This window comes from Lissotriton helveticus, chromosome 6, assembly GCF_964261635.1.
Source record: "Lissotriton helveticus chromosome 6, aLisHel1.1, whole genome shotgun sequence".
In the NCBI taxonomy this organism is placed as follows: domain Eukaryota; kingdom Metazoa; phylum Chordata; class Amphibia; order Caudata; family Salamandridae; genus Lissotriton; species Lissotriton helveticus.
The window spans coordinates 137883334-137909935 of NC_136067.1; positions in this window are offsets into that span (position 1 = coordinate 137883334).

Consider the following 26602-nt stretch of genomic DNA (forward strand, 5'->3'; position numbering starts at 1 on the left):
TTTTAATGTATATGCTTGATGTATTGCATGATGAAGGTGTAGATGTAGATCACCTGTTTGGGCTTTCTTATCAATGGCAGCATGACTGCGAGAACTGTAGGGTATCAAGTACTACTAGTGTAGACTCAGAAAGATTTATATATTTAACTTTGCCAGACAGTAAATCAGTCTCTTTTAATAAGCTAGTAAAAGCAACTGATCACAACATGGAGTGTAGCCAATGTAAATCTGAAATGATGTCCACATTATTTATACGAACATATGGCCAGTATGTCATTTTAATGTTCCAACGATGTAGGCCTGATGGAACAAAATTGACAACTTTAATTAAAAATTTTGTGGCTTCCCAGTTGTCAATATCAGGAAGGACTTTTGTAACTGTAGCAATTATATATCATGATGGTCCTTCAATAACATCAGGACATTATACAGCTTATTTAAAGTGTAGAAATGGCTGGTCATTCTGCAATGATTCTGTTTTAATTTAAAAAAAAAAATTGCCATATGACCTTAAAAACTCTTACCTGGTGTTTTTAAAACCAAAATTTTAGGGAAAGAATCTCGGGATGTGCTCTGAGGAATTTCAAGAAGTTCTCATGGCTCCTACACTATTTGGCCTTGAGGATAAGTGTAGTACAGAGACATAACTTCTTACCATAACACTGGACGTCATGGAGAAATACGTGCACTTTGAATGAGTTCAGAAAAACTATTTCTTTTTATAAGCTAATTGAAGCAGCCAATCAAAACATGGAGTAGAGGGAATGTAAGTCTGCAATGCTGTCTACTGTTTTACATTGCTTTGTGATTAAAAGTGATGTAGAGAATTAAATAATTGTACTAGTCATAAAGGTAGTGTAAGTCTGCTTCATAGTAAGCAGTATCAGTGTGATAGGAAATGTAGAACATGATTGAGCAAGAAGGGGAAGATATTACTAGTCCAGGATTGTGTAAATGATCTTCAACATTTTAATTCTGAAAGTTGCGGAAATGCGAAAAGACGGGATTGGCTTACAAGAAATCCAAGAGTTATAAATGGGTCTGACAAGATTTGGCCTTGTGGAAACTTGTGGTAGAGAGCAAGAAGTCATTTATTGTATGTAACATGTTTTTGAAAACGATGGAGGTTTTCTTTCAGAAAGTGGCGGGTTGAAAGTAATAACAGCACAACAGAGTGTAAGCTGTTCATAGGACATCCTTGGCCGTCATGGAAAGTAAGTTAACTTTAAGGAGTTCTGAATTCTGATTTGTTACGTTGTATGGGTTTTTTAAACACAATCATTTTGATTGTGTTTTTTTTCCCCGCTGTTATATGATGAATACCTTCAAGTCACTGTTTTTAGTGAAATTTGATACATTCTGAGAACAGCAAAAATAAACCATTTAACATGTATAATTAATTCTGTTCTGTTTGCATTTATGATGTACATGTAGAACTGTGTAGGAGGCATGGAGAAGGTGAGGCTTCTGTAAGTGTCAAAGTTGTTGCATACAGTGAACACATTCACACATCGGTCCACTCTTCCTTGGATGTGGTGGAGGTGGTGGGGAAGCACCAGCTGAAGCTACTAAAGAAGCCATTGCTCACTGGTAACAAAGGGTCTTTCTCTCACAATGATGAAAGTCAGAGTGAGGAAAGAAAGAGGGATTTTCATCATTTGGGAAAAACAATAGTTCTCAACCAATGAAAAGTGTTCATTTTAGATTATATGACCTAGTCTTACATCATTAGGAAACCAAAAGTGAAATGAACCAATGAAAAGTGTTATTACCAAGTCACATGACCTGCTGTGTTTACGTTACACGCTTTGCAGGGCCTCCCGGTTTGCTTCCAGAAACCTGTGCTTTGCGACTCGGTAAGCGTACCAGTTCGCTAACGTAGTACGTCATATGACGTATCACGCGACAACGCGAAACGTCATGCGGACGGGAGGCGTCACGATGTTGTTTTCTAACGCGGCAGTTGCGGTAAAGAAACGTTTACCGGCTCGCGGTCTATTTCGCGGCATCAAGGTCAGCTAACGGGAAGCTTCCCGATTCGCGAAGTGGGAACGAAGAAAATTTAAAAAAAAAAAAAAAAAGTTATTAATAAACATATAAAATATATTTTGGGATTTAAAGAAGAATACATTTTACAGCTACAGATATTTGCTATTAAAAAACCATTGAAATTCACTGAAAAAACCATAGGTTATAGATTATATATAGTTAGGAATTAGCATTTACAAAACCTTGAAAATTCACTGAAAAAACCATAGGTTATAGACCATATATAGTTAGGAATTAGCATTTAAAAAACCTTATTTTACTCACACAAAACCATTGAAATTCCATATATAGTTAGTTGCACTAACTATATATCGCGCACCCGCAATCCACTGCTGATGATGTCACATATTACATCATTCATGACATGGTCAGTGACATCACTGATGACATCACTGATGACATCTCAAATGACATCACTGATGACATCTCATTTGACATCATTCTTGTGCTAATACGATAAACCTCTTCAGACTCTAATATAACCTTAGATACACTCAGTGTATACAGAAACTCACACACTGTCAATCATCCATGGAGTTACTCACACACCTAGTCAGTCATGCAAAGAAACAATCTCACCTCCATTTCCTCAACTATACAGTTATACACACCTTACTTATTCAAGCATATACTAACACATATTTACTCTCTTATACAATCCCTGATACAAGTTCACAATGATCCATACAGCTACTCACACATTCAGTGGCTCTCATGCACAGTTATTTATATATGCCAACTCTCACATGTACTGTGTTTTACATATGTACTTACTTTGACATGTAGCACTGAGATATCCATTCACTCACCAATGCACTCATGCACACAGTCAACCACCCATACAGCTGTTTCCACATGCACTTTTGAACCCATACATCTAGTGAATCAACTGCTCACACATCTATGCACAGAGTCATACACCTCCCAGGCACCCACACACACACTCAGTCTCCCATACAAATACTTGAGCAACCAATCAATAACCCATATACTTACTCATATAGCTACTGATCAACACATGCAGCAGTTTACAGAACAACAAACATAATGATGCACAAATTAAGACAGTTTAGTCACTAACCCGTGCACTCAGTGAGACACATTTAATCACTCACTCATACAGTCAGTCATGCACCTACTAAATCCTTCGTCCAGACACTTATACATCCACTCATTCTTCAATATGTAAGACATATTTTAACTTTACAGAAACAAAAAATCACTGGATGTTGTTATCAGTGATGTCATCAGTGATGTCATTTGAGATGTCATCAGTGATGTCATCAGTGATGTCACTGACCATGTCATGAATGATGTAATATGTGACATCATCAGCAGTGGATTGCGGGTGCGCGATATATAGTTAGTGCAACTAACTATATATGGAATTTCAATGGTTTTGTGTGAGTAAAATAAGGTTTTTTAAATGCTAATTCCTAACTATATATGGTCTATAACCTATGGTTTTTTCAGTGAATTTTCAAGGTTTTGTAAATGCTAATTCCTAACTATATATAATCTATAACCTATGGTTTTTTCAGTGAATATATATATATATATCATTATTATTATTAATATTATTATTATTATTATTATTATGGGATTTGTTAAGCGCACGGCTACCCCCACCGGGGTTGTCCCGGCGCTGTGGAAAGAAACGGTAGTGACTAAGGCGGCTAGTAGCTGGAGAACAGGTATGTTTTCAATTTGGACCTAAATAGGGGTTCTGATTCAGTAAGTCTGAGGTTAAGCGTTTGGGAGTTCCATAGCTTAGCAGTGACCACCGCAAAAGCTCTGCCTCCTCTTCTAGAGCGATGGAAACGGGGAGGGAGTAAGAGACGGAGGTGGTTGGATCTAAGGGAACAAACTGATTGGACCTGCTTCAGTCTGTCTCTGAGATAGCATGGTCCATTCCCATTGAGTGCTCTGAAGGCCAGGACCAGGGCTTTGAACTGGATGTGATGAGATATCTGAAGCCAATGCAAGTTCTTTAAGTACGGGGAGATGGAGTGACGATAGGGGACGTGACAGATCAGTCTTGCCGCCGCGTTCTGGACAATCTGTAGTCGGTGACGTAGATATGCGGGAGCCCCTACGTAAAGACTATTGGAGTAGTCCAGATGTGAAGTGATAAGGGCGTGCACGACAGTCCTCATCGAGTCCCTAGATAGATAGGGGGAAATCTTTTTAATCATTTTTAATTTGCCAAAACAGGCAGATGTAACCTTTTGGATTGGCATTTTGCATGATAGTTCATTGTCAATATGAAACCCAAGGTTCCGGGCCGAGTTGGCCGGGAAGGGGGGTGGGTTCAACTCAGGCGGCCATCATGTGGAAGACAGAAGAGGGGTTTTCAGATTAAAAAATAGCACCTCAGTTTTATCGGTGTTCAATTTTAACGTGTTAGATGTCATCCATTGAACAATGTTAGTGAGGCAAGATTTAAAATTATCCAGTCCTTTGTCAGAGTGGTCTCTAAAAGAAAAGATCAGCTGAGTATCATCAGAGTAAGAGACCACTCTGACACCACAGGCCTCAATAACCCTTGCCAACGGCGACATGTACACATTAAAAAAGAGAGGGCTGGGGCCGACCCCTGAGGGACTCCACAGCCAAGGGGCATCTTATCTTTCGACAAGTAGGGGCGACACCATACCTGTTGCGTTCTACCAGACAGGAATGATTTGATCCAAGCCAGTGGTGTGCCCTGTATTCCTAGGTCACGTAGCCTTTCCAGTAGTATGGAGTGGGACACGGTGTCGAAGGCCGCGGACAGATCGAGGAGCACCAGCATGGCCACCTCATCTCTGTCCACGCTCTCTCCTATGGTCTCTGATACCTCCAGAAGGGCCGCCTCTGTGCTATATCCGGATCTAAATCCGGATTGAGTGTCATGCAAGAGGGTGTTAGGTTCCAGGTAGTCAGCAAATTGCTCCTGTACTATTTTTTCCAAAATTTTGGCAGGTTTGGGGAGGAGTTAGATGGGTTGGTAGTTGCTAAGTACCGACGGGTCAGCATCCACTTTCTTCAATATGGGGATCAGCATTGCCTGTTTCCATTCCGACGGGAATTGGCAAGAGGAGAGGGAGGTATTCCAGATAGAGATTAGGGGGGTGGTGATAAGTGGCCCCAGCTGCGTGAATACTTGAGCTGGGACGGGGTCTAGGGGAGAGCCAGATTTACTTTTTTGCATTCTATGTGGGACAGAATTCCTTACGATGGATTTGAATGCCTCAAATGTGGAAGTACAGGCCGGTAGAGGGGGTTGGACTGATATCACCTCACCATGCCCCTTTGACGGTGAGAAAGAGGAGAAAATCTCCACAATCTGGTGATGAAAGAAGTGCGATAGGCCATCACAGAGTTCTTGACTTGGTAAGGAGAGACGGGTCAGGGCTGATGGTTTTGTGAAGTCTTTCACAATTTGAAAAAGGGTTTCGGCCGAATTGTCGGCAGAGGTAATCTTGTTGACGAAGTATTCTTTCATAGTGGCTTGTTTTAATTTGTGAAACCTTTTTAACGCGGCTCTATAGATATTTCTTTCGAGAGGATCATAAGTGTGCCGCCAATGGCGCTCAAGTTTTTTACATTTGCTTCTTTCCGTACGTAGCTCTGGGGAGAACCAAGGGGCAGAGGGCTTCAATCTGGCAGAGGAGAGGGGGAGTAAGGGGGCGATTGCATCAATTGCTGTAGTAAGAGTGGAGTTAAGTTTTTCACATCAGCGTCTAAATCCTTAGACGGAAGCCAGTCAATATTTGACAGTACTGGTTCGAGAGCGTCGCACGTGACTTTGTGCCATTTTCTACCCAAATTTGGTCTTACACTATTCGTGATTAGTGGGGGGGGGATAGCCAGGGTGAAAGGAATGTGCGAGTGATCGGACCAGGCCAAGGGACAAGGTGCCAGAGTAGAAAGGGCTGACAGGTTCGTAAAGATCAAATCTAGGGTGTGGCCTGCCGTGTGGGTGGGGCTGTGAACTCTGAGGTCCAAGTTTATTCCAGCTAGCGTTTCTACCAGGGACCTCGCTTTTGGACAGGAAGCGTCATCCACATGTAGGTTGAAGTCACCTAAGATGGTAAATGTGGGTGTTTTAGGGATAGGTCAGCAAGGGTGGCCAATAACTCAGTGAGATGAGAGGGCTGTGTGCCAGGGGGGTTGTAGATTAGGGGGCCCGCCAGGATCAGCTGAGTGGGGTCCGTGATACTGAAATACATTGCCTCGATAGGGCCTGAGTTAGGCAATTTCCTGGATGTTATTTTCCATTGGGACCGAGAAATAATGGCGATCCCCCCTCCCACTTTAGTCCCTGGCCGATTAATCCCTACAAAGTGGTAATCTGGGGGGATTGCTAGTGATATATCTGGGTTAGAAGACTCTTTGACCCACGTTTCGGTGAGAAACATCAGGTCCCATGAGTGGGTGGTAAGAGATAGCCAGATATCGCCTGCATGTCGCGGGAGCGAACGACAGTTGACGAGGCAAGCCTTAACCTCACTGGGCAGCTCACGGTCTGGTGTTCTATAGCTTTTTTTACCTGGGCAAATAGTAAGTGCTTCTAGAGGGAAGCCGCAGTCTTTGCACACAGAGTGATCGGCGAGTAGCTGAGAGGGGTTGCACTTGGAGCTGCAGCTACTAGTTTGCGGCCTTACAGCCAGCAATTGAGCCCTACACCAACGTGTTTGCCCTGTTATGTGTCCATCGGCAGCCTGCATGGCGCTGGACGCAGCACAGGCGCGGACGGGCGCAGACGGGCTTGCCTTAGGCGCGCCTTTGGCGCGCCGGCGGCGCGTCCGCTGCGCGTCCTAAAGTGCATCACATTAAATGGTTGGTGTACTGAACCCAGACTCCCCCCTCCAAGCGTCAAGAGATTGCAATTGGCCGCCCCGCCTACCCTCCACAGCATTCGGGCAAGCCTGTGGTGGACAGGGGTAGGAGGCAGAAGTCGCTGGAAGTAGCTGGTGTATCGAGCGGGTGCCGGGGATACAGAATGCACACACACAAGGTAAAATTCAAAGGGATTAAAATGACCGGGCAAGGTTGAAACATAGCGTGACCTGAAGCCGCTAGCACGTTTAAAGACTAGCGCACGTCCAGAGCGTTAAGGTAGAAAGCTATGATTTAAATGGCTGGTGTACTGACCCCAGACTCCGCCCTCCCAGCATCCAGAGATTGCAATTGGCCGCCCCGCCTACCCTCCACAGCAATCGGGCAAGCCCGTGGTGGACCGGGGTAGGGGGCGGAAGTCGCTGGAAGTAGCTGGTGTATCGAGCGGGTGCCGGGGATACAGAATGCACATACACAAGGTAAAATTCAAAGTGATTAAAATGACCGGGCAAGGTTGAAACATAGCGTGACCTGAAGCCGCTAGCACGTTTAAAGACTAGCGCACGTCCAGAGCGTTAAGGTAGAAAGCTATGATTTAAATGGCTGGTGTACTGACCCCAGACTCCGCCCTCCCAGCGTCCAGAGATTGCGATTGGCTGCCCCGCCTACCCTCCACAGCAATCGGGCAAGCCTGTGGTGGACCGCGGTAGGGGCGGAAGTCGCTGGAAGTAGCAGGTGTATCGAGCGGGTGCCGGGGATACAGAAAGCACACACACAAGGTAAAATTCAAAGTGATTAAAATGACCGGGCAAGGTTAAAACATAGCGTGACCTGAAGCCGCTAGCGTGTTTAAAGACTATATATATATTACCTACTGGCGGTCGCCAGTAGGTATATATAGTTAGGATTTTTTCCCTATGGGATTTTTGAAAATTCTATGTCTAATAACTTTGGCGTTTGTGGACGGAATTGGCTGGAATTTTCAGCAAAATGGAACATTTTGTTTCTGAGCAGCTCCTGGAAATTTGGGGGGAGTTGGTCCAGGGGGGGCCGAGAAAAAAGGGGGGTCCCAAAACGTGTTTTTAACATTGAGTTTTCCATAGGGCGGTTAGCCTCACTTTTAGCCCGAACGGCTGAATGGATTTGCACGAAACTTGGCAAAATTGTAGGGACTGGTAGCCCGATGTGCCTTTTCTAGGTCTCAATATATGTGCTCCAGTGGATTTTGAGAAATTAACGTTTAAAAAAAGATATATATCTGTAAGCGCGGACCAGGCAGCGCCCCGGTTCGCGGACCTTACGCGTAACGGAACTTCACGAAGCGAAGCTGATTGGCCCTCCGGTGTCTGTCAACATTCTAAACAGTCCGGAGCGGCCGCCATCTTGTCTCTCGGTAGGATTGAGAGACAAGAGGAGGACAAAACAAAGGGGGAAATAACCATAAGGGGGCATACTAGATCCTCCATGACCCCCTAGGTTTAATGTGGAGGTTTTAAAAGGGCCTTACTTACTCTATTTTTTTTTAAAAAAAAATTTCGGGTTAGCTCCCGGTTCGCGTACCGGGAAGCTAACCGGGAAGCGAACCAAAAGAAATAGAGCTTGCCAGAGTGCAAAACATTCTAGCTAATTTTTAATAACGGGGAGGTAGTTCTAAAAAGAACTTTTTTTTTTATATTTTTGTTGTTTTATATTTTTTTTTGCTTTTTTGAACATTATTTGTTTTTTTTGTATTTTTTGAACACTTATTTGTTTTTTTTGTTTTTTTTCAAAGGGAAGGAACAGAAAGAGGCATTGAAAAAGGCTCAACAGGAGCAAAAAAAAAATTTAAAACTTGCTGCGTTTGGAGCATCGGTGTTTCTCGAAAGCCAAATTAATTAATTTCAGACTCATGTTTGCGCATGAAATTAAAGTGCCACAATATAAGCATGTCACCTTCATATGGACAAATTTTTTTGGGATATTTGGCGTTGTTTCGTTGGCCTCTCCAAATGTGAGAGACATATCAGGTGATGTTCTTGTCACCGAAGTTGGGGGGTTTTGTTGTAGTTCACGCACCTCTGCACGACTATAGTTGATTGGATGCCACCTCTGCATATGTCGGTGCATCGTGTAATTTCCATAACTGTATTTTTTATTAGTGCCCCGGGATAACTTTTCTTGGCAGATAAGGCACGTAGCATAGCGTGCATTGACTTTTTTCTCTCCTGGTGGAATGGAAAAAAATTGCCAGATAAAGCTAACTTTGCGATGAGATACCCGGGGTAACTCTTTGACAAATCGTGGTCCCTCTTCTTCCTCTCCGTCTTGTTCTTCATCTTCCTCCTCTGTGTCTCCAATAAACTGTGCAGATGGTCCTCTCTTCCTATGAGGAGATGGTGGTGGTGGTGGTGGGGGTGCAGAAGCTGAAGCTACTATTGAAGCCATTTTTTAATCAGAGCAAATGATCAGGTCTTCCTTTCTCAAAGTTGAAAGTCAGAGTGAGAAAAAAGGTGGGGGCTTTCATCATTTGGGAAAAAAAATAGTTCTAAACCAATGAAAAGTGTTATTTTTAGGTCACCTGACCTAGCCTTACATCATTATGAAACCAAAAGTGAAATGAACCAATGAAAAGTTTTATTAACAAGTCACATGACCTCTCACGCTCATGTTACGCGCTGCGGAACGCGCCCCGGTTAGCTTCCGGGTCGCTGCGCTTCGCGCCTCGGTCCGCGCCCCGGGGCACTTCCGGGTGCGCTAACGCGGTACGTCACAAGACGCATTACGCGGCAACGCGATACGTCGCGCTTTCGCGACGCGCCGCGGCAACGCGATACGTCGCGCTTTCGCGACGCGCCGCGGATCGCTTCCGGGGAGCTGCGTTTCGCGCCTCGGTCCGCGCCCCGGGGCACTTCCGGGTGCGCTAACGCGGTACGTCACAAGACGCATTACGCGGCAACGCGATACCGTCACGATGTTGATTTCTTACCGGTTCGCGGACCGGGTCGCGGCATTAATTTGAGCTAACGGGAAGCTTTCCGGTTCGCGGACCGGGAGCGAAACAAAAAAAAATATTAAAAAAAAATTATTAATAAACATATAAAATATATTTTTGGATTTAAAGAAGAATACATTTTACAGCTATAGATATTAGCTTTTAAAAAACCAATGAAATTCACTGAAAAAACCATAGGTTATAGACCATATATAGTTAGGAATTAGCATTTACAAAACCATGAAAATTCACTGAAAAAAACCATAGGTTATACACCATATATAGTTAGGAATTAGCATTTAAAAAACCTTATTTTACTCACACAAAACCAATGAAATTCCATATATAGTTAGTTGTACTAACTATATATCGCGCACCCGCAATCCACTGCTGATCATGTCACATATTACATCATTCATGACATGGTCAGTGACATCACTGATGACATCACTGATGACATCTCAAATGACATCACTGATGACATCACTGATGACATCTCAAATGACATCACTGATGACATCACATCACAACTGAATGAGTGGATGTATAAGTGTCTGAATGAAGGTTTTAGTAGGTGCGTGACTGACTGTATGAGTGAATGATTAAATGTGTCTCACTGAATGCATAGGTTAGTGACTAAACTGTCTTAATTTGTGCATCATTATGTCTGGTATTCTGTAAACTGCTGCATGTGTTGATCAGTAGCTATATGAGTAACTATATGAGTTATTGATTGATTGTCCAAGTATTTGTATGGGAGACTGAGTGTGTGTGTGGCTAGCTGGGAGATGTGTGACTCTGTGCAGATCAATGTGTTCTTGTATCAATGATTTATAAGAGAGTAAGTATGTGTTAGAATATGTTTGAAAATGTAAGGTACTCTATGTTTAACTGTATAGATTAGAAAATGGAAGTGTGATTGATTCTTTACAGGACTGACTAGGTGTGTGAGTAACTCCAAGGATGAGTGGCAGAGTGTGAGTGTCTGTATAGGGTGTATGAGTGCATATGATAGTGTTGTAAAGATGAGTGATTGTATGTATGAATGATTGTATGGGTGAATGAGTGAATGTGTGTGTAGACGTAGGAATCAGTGAGTGCGTATGTAGTAACTAGTATTGGTGTGTCAATTGCTTTAAAAAATATATTCTGTATTTAACACTGGGTGAAACAGAGGTTATATTAAAGTGTGAGGAGATGCATTGTATTGTCACATGAATGATATCATCAGTGATGTGACCATTGATGTCAAATGAGATGTCATCAGTGATGTCATTTGAGATGTCATCAGTGATGTCATTTGAGATGTCATCAGTGATGTCATCAGTGATGTCATTTGAGATGTCATCAGTGATGTCATCAGTGATGTCACTGACCATGTCATGAATGATGTAATATGTGACATGATCAGCAGTGGATTGCGGGTGCGCGATATATAGTTAGTACAACTAACTATATATGGAATTTCATTGGTTTTGTGTGAGTAAAATAAGGTTTTTTAAATGCTAATTCCTAACTATATATGGTGTATAACCTATGTTTTTTTTCAGTGAATTTTCATGGTTTTGTAAATGCTAATTCCTAACTATATATGGTCTATAACCTATGGTTTTTTCAGTGAATATATATATATATATATATATATATATATATATATATATATATATATATATATATATATATATATATATATATCTTTATATTTGATGTTGATTATAATAATTATTTAATAATTATTTATTCATATTATTAGGTAAAGTTATATAATATATGTTATATATGTATGTTTAATTTTTTACATTCTATTTATTATTTCTAAGTTTAAACGTTTTATAATAATTCTATCATTTTTTTAATTATATGTATTATTTACTTTAATTTATATTAGTTTTTAAACGTTTAACAAAAACAATATTTTTAACAGCGATATTGTTTACAACGATATTTTATTTTATATATTTTTTTACTTACCGTATTCTTGATATCGATATTTGGGTTCCGATATTTTGAGACCTCAATATTGTGGTAGTCAGTGATTTGGACACACCAATAACCTATGTCATGCATTTTAGACACACTTTACGCAAAGTATTACCCAATTCAGACATTTAGGGCTCCATTAGGATGGTGGGCGGACTTTCGTCCGCCCGCCACCCTAGCGGTGCTGGGACCGGCCGCCAGTGGTGCGGCAGTCCTGCACCAGCAATTAGGATGGCACCACCACAGTGGCATCCCCCATCCACAACATTGTGGTGGGCGGTGCTCACAGCACCGCCCACCACAATGCTGTGGATGCACCTTGTGCATTTGCATGCACAACGTAGCAGGCACCGCGCGGTGCCTGCCACGATGTGCATGCAAATGCAGGGGGGTACGATAGGTACCCGCCATGTTCTCCCCCAACCCCATCAACATCCTGGGGGCCCGCAACGGGCCTCCACATTCAGGCACTGCATGCCTTTCCATGGAGGCAACACCGCCATGGAAAGGCACTTCTCCACCTGTTTTGTAATATTGATGACGGTGTCTTGCAGACGCCACCACCATATTCAGCCCCTCATAAAGTGAGCAGCAAAATAGTAAAATAGTGACTCTTATCTTATCATGAGTGTTAGCCCGGGCCAGGGTGAAGAAAAGGGTGGGGAACCCGTGTAAAACTAAGGGGCCGATTACTGCCCGCCATCCCAGCTGCAAAAGGGACCGCCCGCCATAGGTGCGGCGGTCCCGCTGTCGTACAGGGCTCAGGCAGACCCGCTAGTGCAAGGGGTTTGCCCTTCTCTGCACGAAGTCCTCAGACCAATAGCAAGAAGTTGGCACAGAAACTGGAATAGAAAACGTAACATTTATTACACCTCATGAGGTGGTGCTATGGTTCAAACAGTACCCTTCAGTATTGCAAGAAGTAGCACCACGAGCCAAGAAAGCATGGTTTATTTATACCCCCACAGGGGCTCAAAAGAAGGCGGTACAAAACACAAGAGCACAATTTATGTACATATGAGGTAATATCGAGAAGCACAATCGATCAGTGGGTGGAACTATCAGTCTTGGGGGCTTGACAAACACATTCCTATCTGGAACTAATCACTACCAGATGTGAACCCTAACGGACAGCGGCAAAGTGGGGGATGCTAAATATAGCTTGTTGCTGGGCAGATTCAAGCCCCATGAACAGGAAAATAGGACAAAGCACATGGTCGGCAAGAGGCAGCATGTAGCAAACAAGATGGCTGTCGTGAAAACAAAATGGAGTCCGCTAAATGTCAAGATAACGGCTAGAACTAAGATGTCTTTGCTAATGCTTAATCTAATCGCTGTCAAATTACAACAGACGTCCCTTCCAGCATTAGCTGAAGACATACGCTCTTCTGGGATAATCTAAATATTCATCCTGTATATCTATACGCATCATGTCAGCTACTTCTTTATCTAACGTGTGTTGTGCTTTTACATCCACGGTATTCTTCTTGGATGGTATACAAGCAGTTATTCACATAGAACATAGCATTGGGCCACAATGGATACACATACAACAGGTGAAGATCACTGCAATTACAATACAGAGAACAGTCAGTAATTTCCAACCCCAGGCAGAGACTAGAGCCCAAAACCATCCAGCAAAAGACCAAGTGCCATTCTTAGTATGAATGTCTGTAGCTATCTTATGCAGTTTAAGATTTGCATCATATACTGAGGTCGAATTATCAGGAATGAAAACACAACAACTACTACCGATAATTTTACATGCACCACCTCTATCTGCTAACATGACATCTAACACCATCCTATTTTGGAGCGCTACAATTCTGGCAACTTGCAATTCTTCCGTGATATTTCCAAGTGCTATAGCAGTTTCATTAGTGACAGCTTCCACAACCCTAGTTAATCGTCGCACTTTCCTGCTGTTTAATGCAGCGCCCACAAAAGAAAACAGGCCCAAATTAAAATCAACATATTGCTGAAGACTAGTATCTGTTTGATCCACCTCATCAGTACTTTTTGTCCTTCTGTATCGGTTTATTGAAATGTTCCTAAACAGTTTAAAATCTCGATGGTATGATGCAGGTGCTAGGAAAACAGGAGGCAACAAAAAAGATACATAACATACACCTGACCACCCAACTGGTAGCCTATGATATCCATGACTTCCACATACTAGATATGTGTTATGCAAAGCTAAGAATGAACTGTTATTTATTCCATCTATATTTAAAACAGTAATACAATCACTAATTCCAACTGGGATTCGCCCAGTACTTTGTACACATAAGTCTGCTTTAGTCCTTGTGACAGTAATCACAGATTGTGGCAAAGTCTCTTGTGTGGGTGAAAACATATGGCGTAGAAATATTGTCCGGTCGGTATTCCTCCCATTCCCATATAGTTCCATTTGCTTGAGGATACCCATCTTTGTCCTGATAACACTCCTTATTCAAATGGAAAAGAAGTTCACCTAGTGTAGGTTTTTTAGTTGCAAACAAAAGAGTGTACCAGGCTCGACAAGAACCATTATGCGAGAAAGGAAGTGAAATAAAAGGTGTTCCTCCTCTCTTTTGATGCGCTAGAAGCATTCCACATACCTAACAATTAGTAGTGTTCGTAGCATTGTGAGTGTGGTGAAGCATCTGAACAAACGTGTTATTGAGATAAGATTGTCGGTGCTTCTGCTCATGATACTGGAGAGTAAAATGCCGGTGTTCTTCTGGGACTGGAGTAGTAACCACAAAAACTCATGAGCAGGAGCCATCATTTCAACAGACCAGGTGATTACTGCTATAATTGTCAAAACAGCAAAAACACCTATAACACCTAAGATTGTCTTCTTGTTATTCATCATAGCAACAAAAATCAACTTTCTCTAAAAACAAAACAAAACAAAAATAGTCGTAGGAGCTCTTCTCCCGTGGGTAGACGTTGTTTTCTTCACCGAAGATCAAGACTGGTGTCACTACACTACACAGGGCATTCCTTTTCCACTACCCAGGGCGGTGGCTCAACCTATCTCTCACAAAAAATGTTGATTCTTTCCTCGGTCTCAAGTTGTATCGCGATGCTCCAGGGATCATCTGGTCGGGAAAGAACTCCGCAGATTCGTCAGGTAATACAGCAGGGCCTTTCTCCGTGGTCAAAATCTCTCAATGATCGGTCAGCACAGGAGGTTCCACCAGGGTCGACGATACTTTTCGACAATGGGTACTATGCACCCAGTTTTTCTTGTTGGTGACTTGAACCGCTGTTCTCATGACGAGGAGCACTTGCTCTGGTCTACGCCACCTCGGCTCCAAGCTGCTTGACCTCTCGAATGCTTTAATCATTACAAGATCACTGGGTCGGAGTTCATGGCCTTCACCTGTAGATCTGTCAGGAAGTGCTTCTTGAACCTGTTGATGAATAGAAACCAAACTGTCAGTTAACTGTGCCAAATAGTCATTCATCAAGACACAAGGTACATCATACACAGAACTCGGTTTTGGAACTCCCCAGATATTCATGGGTCGTTCAAATACTACCTCATAAGGAGTGAGACCCGGGCTAGAATGTGGTACTGATCTGATAGACAACAATGCCAATGGCAACGCATCTGGCCAGGTTAAGTGTGTAGAAGCTTGAATTTTCGATATTTTCAGCTTCAGAGTAGCATTATACCTTTCCACCAATCCTGCTGATTGTGGATGGAACACTGCATGGAACTTCTGTTTAATTCCTAATCCCTTCAAGACATATTCGATAACTTCCCCAACAAAATGAGGTCCCTTATCATTCCATAGGATTCTGCAAACACCAAATCTCGGGAAGAATTCCTTCAGTAACACCTTAGCAGTAGTAATAGCTGTATTGTCCTTTGCGGGGTACATCTCAATCCATTTACTGAAGGCACAGACCACCACTAGAACATACCTCAAATTATTACAACGCTCAAGTTGGATGTAATCCATTTGCAAAACTTCAAAAGGTGCAGTTGGTGTAGCAAAACCTCCAGCTGGAACTCGCGTTCCTTTTCCAGGATTATATTGTAAACAGATCAAGCAAGACTGTACTACTCTCTTAGCTGTGCTAGCAATTTCTGGATGTTCCCAAACTTGCGTAAGCATTTTCGTTATTGCTGAAGCTCCAACATGTGCTATCGGCAACTTCCATCTATCCATCCACTTATTCCGCCAACAACCTTCATCATGCAACTCTCCTTCTTCAGACCATTGTTCACGTTCTTTTACAGAAGCAGATTACTGTATCTCTCGTACTTCTTGCCTAGCATCATACCATCTCTCAGCTTGTGACTTCACTACATACATGAGAGTAGTGCTTCTTTGCGTCGCAGTTTGACGTGCCACTTGATCTGCAAAGGCATTACCTTGTGCAATCTTATCTGTCACTTTCTTGTGTGCACTACCCTTCACTATGGCTACTTTCTTTGGGTATGTCAATGCAATCAAAAGGTTATGCACTAAGTCTCCGAGCATTATTTGCATTCCGTGAGATGTAAGAAAGCCTCTTTCCTTCCAGAGTAGGCTAAAATCATGCACCACTTCAAAAGCAGAGCGGCTATCGGTATAAATGTTCACACACAAATCAGTACTAAGCTCACATGCTCGTGTCAAAGCTATCAATTCAGCTGATTGAACCGATTTCTGTGGTATGCTAGCTGTCTCCACTATTGTCTCAAGCGTAGTGATTGCATATGCGGCTGAGGTCGTACCCTCTGGTAATTTCAAACAAGACCCGTCAACCCACAATTCACCATCTATATCTGGAAGGGGCGTATCTTGCAAATCAATGCGACCCTTTGTCTGTTCCTCAGTCAGGAATATACAATCATGTGTTTCTTGTGACTGAGTCTGAGTTGCCGGATACGGCAACAAAGTAGATGGGTTTAAAGTTACACATCTCTTCAATGTAATGTGAGGAGCTAGCAATGACAGTTCAGACGAGCGCTAGTTAAGTGCTGCGTCTTTGTTTGATTCAAAAGGGCATCAACCCCATGGGGTACCAACACTAACAGCTCATGTGCCCCTAAAGAAAATTAAAACCAAGCGGCCTCATGACGCTCAACGTTGGTTCACGGACCAACTCAAAGCTGAAAAACTCGCACTGCGACAATCGGAACGCCGTTGGCGTAGCCATTACGACCCTCTACTCAAACTAGCCTACATCGAGGCTCTGAAATCCTACAAACGTTTAATCCTGGAGGCCAAGACGGCATACTTTTCCCAAAAAATTCTGAACTCTACTAATAAAACCAAGGATATTTTCTCTATCGTAAATGAGCTCTCCATGCCAGACAGAGTCACCCTTCAACCACAGCCGACTCAATTCCTCTGCGACTCACTTAATTCTTATTTTACAGATAAAATAATCACAATAAAAAATAATATTCCTTCTCCGTCGTCCTCCTCTCCTCCATTCCTCCCCTCCACAAATACTAATACTCTTACAGAGTTCCCTCCGATATCCTTAGAAGAGTTCACCAGCCTTCTTCATAAAGTCAGTTCAGGTTCCCCCAATGACTGCTGCCCCCCGCAGGTCCTAAAAGAAGCTTTTCTTGCCTGTCCAGGACCCCCTTTGGCACTACTTAACAACTCCCTTGCCATCGGGAAGGTCCCTTCTTCTTTTAAGCAAGCGGCAGTCTTACCGATATTAAAGAAATCTACCGCAGACCCCTCTATACTCAGCAACTATAGACCTATGTCTCTCCTCCCTTATTTAGGAAAGATCCTGGAGACCTTTGTCACCCGTCACTTGAGCTCCTTCATAGAGCAATCCTCCTTCTTGGACCCCCAACAAGCAGGATTTAGACCCCTCCACTCCACCGAGGCGGTCATTGTTGCTGTTATGGACACCCTCAGGAAAGGTGCGGATAATAACACCCCCCAAGCCCTTGTCCTATTGGACCTTTCGGCAGCTTTTGACACGGTCGATCATACTCTTTTGATCGACCGTGTCCACAATGCCGGTATTCAGGGAGTGGCCCTTGATTGGCTCAGATCATTTCTTTATCAACGATCTCAGTCCGTTCACTTATCCCCCTTCTCTGCCTCTTACACTCCCCTTCCTTGTGGAGTCCCTCAGGGCTCAGCACTTTCTCCCCTCCTTTTTAATTTGTACCTCCAACCCTTATTAGCTTCTCTTCGTCACTCCCCGGTCACTATATTTAATTACGCTGATGACCTTCAGTTAATTTTTTCCATAGATTCCCTCCCTTCCTCCCGCACTAACTTTCAGACCACCATGATGACCATCGCGGAGTGGATGCACTGCAGCCACCTAAAGCTGAACCCCGCAAAAACGGAGCTCGTCCTGGTAGGAGGCCCCAACCATCCCTGGAACTCCACGTTCTGGCCATCTTCCCTGGGGCTAGCACCCTCTCCTGTCAGCTCCGTCAAAAGCCTGGGGGTGATTATTTCTGAGGACCTGTCAATGCGGCCCCAGATCAACGCGGTCATTTCTGCCTGTTTTTTCCACCTCAGGCGGATCCGCAAGATCAGCAGGTATTTCAGTAAGGAAGCCTTGACCCAAGTGGTCATTGCGTTCATCACCTCCAGGCTTGATTACGCTAATATTCTCTATGCTGGGATTCCAGCTTGCCACCTGCAGCGGCTGCAGCTGGTGCAGAATCAGGCCGCCCGCCTGATTTTCCACCAGCCTAAGCACCAACATGTCACTCCCCTCCCTCGCAGCCTGCACTGGCTTCCGGTATCCAAACGCTGCACCTTTAAGTTGGCATGTACCACCTTTAAGGCTCTATCTGATGCAGCGCCTGCTTTCATCTCCGCGGCCCTGACTCGTCACATTCCCACGAGAGCTCTCCGCTCAGCCTCTTCAAACTTCCTTGTGGTGCCCAGATTTAAGAGGAAAAAACATGGTGGTCTGAGTTTTTCCTTCCTGGCTCCCTCCACCTGGAATTCTCTTCCTCTACCCCTTCGCCTCTGCTCAAAGCTTGACTGCTTTCGCCGACTTCTAAAAACTTGGCTTTTTCAAGCGGCCTTTGACTAACTCCCTGCTTCCGGTCTCCTCATTTGTCTATTCAGCGCCAAGAAACCTATGGTGATAGAGCGCGTTACAAATGCTTTTAATAATAATAATAATAATAATAATAATAATGTGACAAAACTATTCCCTCACTCTGTCGTATTGGCACAGCCGTTGCCGCAACTGAGCGAAAACACCCAGGTAATGCTCGAGCAACAGGGTCAAGAACTGCTGAAAAATAAGCACAGGGACGTTGCTTATCACCATGTAACTGGACTAAAACTGACAATGCACATCCATTTTTCTCATGCACGTAAAGTGTAAAAGGCTTTGTGTAATCAGGTGTACCTAACACTGTTGCTGAACAAAGGGCTTGTCGTAACTGTCGAAAAGCAGTTTCACATTCATCTGTCCATGGAAGGGGTATGGGAGTGTCTTTTATCAAAAGTGCTAACAGAGGTTTAACAATACATGAAAACCCCAAAATGAATTGCCTGCAAAAAGAAGTAAGACAAAGAAATTCACGCACTGTGTAGTAGGTACTGGAGTATCTAAAATTGCTTGTATACGATCTGATGTCAATGCACGTCCCTCCTTAGACAAAAGGTGACCTAAATAGGTTACCTTTGGTCTACAATATTGCAATTTCTTTTGTGACACTTTATGATGATGTGAAGCAAGAAAAGAAAGCAAAGACAGAGTACACGTTGCACACTGCTCTGGGGTGTCAGCTGCCAGCAAGATGTCATCGACATATTATATGAGAGCCACACCTTCGGGCAATACAAAAGAATCAAGTTCTCTTTTTAGTGCTTGACTGTAAATACTCGGACTCTCAGCATAGCCTTGAGGAATTCTACAAAATCTATATGATCGATTATTCAAAGTGAAACCGAACAAGTATTGGCTGTCAGGATGAATAGGGATCGAAAAGAAAGCATTCTTCAAATCTATAACAGAAAACGTGGTGGCAGTCGGGGGGACCAAAGTAAGAAGTATCGTGATGTCGGAAACTACAGGGTACTGCGGTAAAACAATCGTATTTACCTCTCTCAATTCTATGATAAATTTGTAAACTCGATTGTCAGTATCTCGTTTCAAAATTGGAAAAATCGGGCTGTTGCAAACATTAAATGGAACTTCCTCAACAACCCCAACTTGAATAAGATCATGTACAATTCGTATAAGTGCTTCTTCACCCTCCTGTGAAATCCTATATCGAGGCAAGGGAGGTAACACAGCTCCCTCCTTGACAATAATATGTACCGGTGGGATAACCATTTGACCCACATCAGTGTCTGAGGTAGCCCACAAAGTTTTAGGAAGTGAAGCCAATGCAATATCCTCTTTAACAAGACAAGCTCTTTCAGGCACGGAATGATTGTCATTCAAAATGACACGCACTCCTTCAGGAGAACATCGTATTGTGGCTCTAAAATACTTCGCAAAAAAGAGGGGGATGAACAAGTGCACACCTATTTGTTCAATTTATCAATGTAGATTATTTTTTCATTTTTTTGAAAGTTGTTGCGTGCAGCCCGGAACCGTGGTCTGCCCAGGTGCCACGTGCAGATAAATACAATAAGGCTGGAGCGGGATGACACTCCAGGAACGGACGCACAGCATGTTGTAAGAATCCTTATAAACATACCACCAATTTATCCATGTTTAGTTCAATATTTATTCCAGATGATTCAAATTTAATTGGTTACATGTTGTACATGTGAAACACTTTTGTTTGAACAGACCATAAACTTGGGCTAACATGACTTTCGTTTTTAAATCTTTAGAGTTCATTTCTTCGTTACCTTTTGCTTCTAATTCTTGACGCTCATAATATTGAGCCATAGTCAAAACAGATGCTGGAGAAGATGTAGTCCAAGAACTTTCACTGGCTTTTAAGCGGCTAGCTATCCCTGGTAACAGATTCGTAACATATTTATCGACAAACAGATGTCTGCCTGTATCATCCGTCAAAGACTGACCGCTAAAATCATGAAAAGCTTCCTCAAAGCGTGTAAAGAAATCAGAAACCGATTCATCTACCTTTTGTTTACACGATGCCAAAACAGTCCAATCTATCTTTAAAGGGGGAATAACTGTTTTAAGCTTAGTTAATATTGCTACAGGGAGCTCTAATATTAAGTTGTGTGACTATTGAGCGGGCTCCCTCCCCACATCCAATTGTTCTAAATCCCTCCATTCAGCACCAAAAATAACACGATCATCAATTTTACAGACGGTCCTCCACATATCTGGTGGTAATATTAATCCGAAAAATAAATCTATATCGCATAGGGTCATAGTACAGGAATTTATAGCGCCTTCAACTTCCTCATAGAAAGCGGCTGGATTTTTACGCAGATCGGGTAATGCTGCCTTAAGCGTCATTACATCTGCTCTATTCCAAGGAGTGTACACCCAATTATAAATAGAATATCCTTTTGCATTAGCAGAATTTTTATTATCACTATCACCCGCTCCTTTAGGAGGAACATACAAGGGTGCGGCTTCCCGCATAGGCCTCATATCGACTGTCATTGTCTTATCTGTTCCGAAGATAGAAGACTGTGACTCTCCGGACGGATTGTGCTGCGCAGCTGCATCTGCAAGCTTTTTCTTCTCCTTCAAGTGAACCGCCTCAGTTTGTAATTTAACCAACCGTCTAATCGTTTCAGCCACCTCAGGGAAAAGAAAAAGACCATCACGCATGTTTTTACAATCAGCTGCTACATCATCAGGTTCTATTTTTGGAGAGAATTTCCGAAACAATTCTATAACTTCTGAAGCAAATGTCTCAGTGAAATATATCTGCTCCTTTTCCGACCATCCCTGCATACTAGCTAAGAGATCGGGAACAGAATCAGTGCTACGTAATGCTTTGCGAGTAGCCTGTCTAATATCGGCCAAGCGCTGAACAGACAACATGGATCGAGTGTCCCGCGCTGTTCGTTGATCTGCGTCAGAATCCTGATCACCTTCGACCGGAGCGGACGGAACAGCATACGGAGGTGGAGGTCGATCTAATAACAAAAAAATCATATTGTGGTTTATTAAGGACAGGATAGAGAGGCTGTCGGACAGGATGTTGGCCAGATATCTGCAACCTGTGTTCTTTCTCCTCTCTCTCCTTCAACTCTTTCACTTCATTCTTTCTCAACTCCAACGCTTTCTCATACACATTCTTTCGCTGCTCTTTCTCAATCAACGCTTGCTCACGCTTCGCTTGTTGTCGCACTTCTTTCTCCCACATACGCACACATTCAAACATGTCACGTCTAGACTTCCGCTCAAACATACATTGCTCTACATACTCAATCTTCCATGCATCAAATGACCCATGCATATGCCAACGTAATTCAGGATCCTTTTTGTTATATTTATGTCATAACGTGCTGTACATTATGGCAGAAAGACCAAACTTAACATACATGTGCTGCGATTCCTCCAATCAGAGGCTAGTACCATTACAAAAGCAACACAACCTTCGAAGTGCGCTAAAAACAGGCATGCCAGAAATAATGCAAAATATGCAGTATTATACACAATGTAGCACTTAAAGTACCTTTAGTACGTTGCGCTGTTTAAATTCAAATCATTGAAGAAAAATCTTCACATTGCCTGCCTATATGGGTTGCAACACATATATCTTCTGTTTTCCAAATACAAATTAGACTAGTCTTTTCCAAATACAAATATGCCACAGTAAGTGTTCCTAAAACTACCTTACCATACAAGGGCATCCAAAACCCGTAGTAGGTGCCGCAAAACGGCTCTTACCAATCATAGGGTGTCCAGATTCCAACTGCTAAGTTCTAAATTCGACCAAACGGCCACTTCACGGCGAACCAACAGAAAAGATCTCAGTCGAAGACCGGCGCCACCTGGATGGTCAGATCGGAAAGAAGGGAAGAAACGCCTTGGGTGCCAAGACTCGGGTCTCATCTGGCAGCGTCGCGTCCTCAGCAAGATTCCAAACCTTCGTCACGACCAATCCTTCGGGCATCCGAGTCGCCGATGAGCCCCATGTGTCGGGCGCCAATTTGACGTGCAGGCCTCAGCCAGACCCGCTAGTGCAAGGGGTTGGCCCTTCACTGCACTAAGTCCTCAGACCAATAGAAAGAAGTTGGCACAGAAACTAGAATAGAAAATGTAACATTTATTACACCTCATGAGGTGGTGCTACGGTTCAAACAGTACCCTTCAATATTACAAGAAGTATCACCACTAGCCAAGAAAGCATGGTTTATTTATACCCGCACAGGGGCTCCAAAGAAGGCAGTACAAAACACAAGAGCACAATTTATGTACATATAAGGTAATATCGAGAAGCACAATCAATCAATGGGTGGAACTATCAGTCTTGGGGGCTTGACAAACACATTCCTATCTGGAACTAATCACTACCAGATGTGAACCCTAACGGACAGCGGCAAAGTGGGGGATGCTAAATATAGCTTGTTGCTGGGCAGATTCAAGCACCATGAACAGGAAAATAGGACAAAGCACATGGTCGGCATGAGGCAGCATGTAGCAAACAAGATGGCTGCCGTGAAAACAAAATGGAGTCCGCTAAATGTCAAGATAACGGCTAGAACTAAGATGTCTTCTGCTAATGCTTAATCTAATCGCTGTCAAATTACAACACCGCCATATGAATTAGGATGCGCCCGACACACTGGCGTACGCATTCTGTAATTTAACATTGCGGAGGGTGGCAGCACCGGCTACATTGTTAAAATACATGTCGTACTTTTTTATGTACAACGTGACAGGCACCGTGCGGTGCCTGCCACCTTGTACATGCAAATGCACGAGGGTACCATAGGTACCCCCCACATGCAGCACCCACACCCCCCTGGGGGCCTGCAAACGGCCCCCAAAGGCATTCTCCGCCTGTCTTTTTGTGGCTGCATCGCCGTCAAAAAAGACAGGCATCAGAATGCCCACGGCGGTGCCTGCAGCACCGCCGCCATTGCCCCATTGTACCTTGTCCCGCAAGGTGGGCGGAAAAGGCCTGCCTTGCGGGACCACGGCGGACGGTCTCTCCGTCCGCCACGGTACCTTTCCCATTCCCACTGCCATCCTAATTTGATGGTGGGAATATCCAGGGTGATGGCAGGAAGTCCACCACCGCCGGCCCAGAGGTGGCGGACTTCCCTCCATCCTAATGATCCCCTTAGTACCCTGTTGCTTTGATGCTTATGTTTAAATATAATTTTGTCTAATTTTCTTACAGTTTCTCTCCTCACTGGAATTCAAATTTTAAATGTAATGTTTGCAATCTGTGCAATTTTATGAGTCTCAAGTGTATAATATTCATTCTCTTATCTTGTCTATTCACAGGAGGAAAGGAAGGGACCCACCACTGGAGAGTCGGTCACTACACGGGTCCCCTACCCTTTTCTTCGACTGGACCCGGGCTAACACTCACAATAAGATAAGAGTCACTATTCTACTATTTTGATGCTCACTTTATGGATTGGTGATATCACTGTTTATTACACATGCATTGTCTGTACGTGGGCATACCTGCTTACGAATCCCGTCGCCTACAGGCCATTCAAAATCAAGCTGCTCGCCTCGTCCTTTCCCGCCCCAGATCTTCTCATATCACCCCGGTTCTCAAATCACTTCATTGGCTTCCTGTCCGCTTTAGATCCTTTTTCAAATTGGCCTGCTTAGCTTTTCGGGCTCATTTCCGTTCTGCGCCCCTGTTCATCATTTCTCTTGTCTCTTCTCATGCCCCGGTCCGCACTCTTCGTTCATCTTCTCTCTCTCTTCTTCACATTCCTCGCTTCCGTAAATCCAGAACAGGGGGCACTCGGTTCTCAGTCCTGGCCCCCCAGTTCTGGAACAGTCTTCCTCTTTCCATCCGCTCCATTCCCATCTACACTCACTTCCGCAAAGCTCTTAAAACTTTTCTTTTCTCTCAGGCATTCCCTTCCTAATTTTCCTGGGTTCCCTCTGCTGAGCTCTGATTAGGTCCCCAGCGCCAGGAAGCCGTTTGGCCACCGTGCGCTTTATTAAATACTTTATTCATTCATTCATTCATTCATTCATTCATTCATTGGACTTCCTAGGACCCTTTTAATAATAGCCACTTGGCGAATGCAAGTTCTTTCTACAATTGCACATGTCTTACATATATATATATTCACTGAAAAAACCATAGGTTATAGACCATATATAGTTAGGAATTAGCATTTAAAAAACCTTATTTTACTCACACAAAACCATTGAAATTCCATATATAGTTAGTTGCACTAACTATATATTGCGCACCCGCAATCCACTGCTGATGATGTCACATATTACATCATTCATGACATGGTCAGTGACATCACTGATGACAACATCCAGTGACTATGTTTCTGTAAAGTTAAAATATGTCTTACATATTGAAGAATGAGTGGATGTATAAGTGTCTGGACGAAGGATTTAGTAGGTGCATGACTGAATGTATGAGTGAGTGATTAAATGTGTCTCACTGAGTGCATGGGTTAGTGACTAAACTGTCTTAATTTGTGCATCATTATGTCTGTTGTTCTGTAAACTGCTGCATGTGTTGATCAGTAGCTATATGAGTAACTATATGGGTTATTGATTGATTGCCCAAGTATTTGCATGGGAGACTGAGTGTGTGTGTGGCTGGATGGGAGGTGTGTGACTCTGTACAGATCAATGTGTACTTGTATCAATGATTGTATAAGAGAGTAAGTATGTGTTAGTATATGGTTGAAAACGTAAGGTGCTCTATGTTTAACTGTATAGAGTAGAAAATGGAAGTGTGATTGATTCTTTACAGGACTGACTAGGTGTGTGAGTAACTCCATGGATGAGTGGCAGAGTGTGAGTGTCTGTATAGGTGTATGAGTGCATATGATTGTGTTGTAAACATGAGTGATTGTATGTATGAATGATTGTATGGGTGAATGAGTGAATGTGTGTGTAGACGTAGGAATCAGTGAGTACGTATGTAGTAACTAGTATTGGTGTGTCAATGGTTTCAAAAATTATACTCTGTTTTTAACACTGGGTGAAACAGAGGTTATATTAAAATGTGAGGAGATGCATTGTATTGTCACATGAATGATATCATCAGTGATGTGGTCATTGATGTCAAATGAGATGTCATCAGTGATGTCATTTGAGATGTCATCAGTGATGTCATCAGTGATGTCACTGACCATGTCATGAATGATGTAATATGTGACATCATCAGCAGTGGATTGCGGGTGCGCAATATATAGTTAGTGCAACTAACTATATATGGAATTTCAATGGTTTTGTGTGAGTAAAATAAGGTTTTTTAAATGCTAATTCCTAACTATATATGGTCTATAACCTATGGTTTTTTCAGTGAATTTTCAAGGTTTTGTAAATGCTAATTCCTAACTATATATGGTCTATAACCTATGGTTTTTTCAGTGAATTTCAATGGTTTTTTAATAGCAAATATCATAAGCTGTCGAATGTCAAGTACGTGGTAAGAATTTTTTTTTTCGTGTTTATGCACACTGATCTGCTTTGATTGCTGCCCCCCACCCCTCATTTCTATTAGGAGTACTCTCTCTTTGCAGATAGTGAAGGGTAGTTAACGCAGCCCTTTCCCCCTTTGTAATCCGTCGTGCCTGCTTCTCTCTCCATTTGATTGATTGTTCTCTTTGGTTCATTCTCTATTTACAAACAAGCACAGAGTCGCAATACTCTGTTTAGTCTTTGCAGATAGCGAAAAATCGTGTAAAAAAACAAAAGGAATCGAGCAAAATCAGTAGGCCACTAATGGGA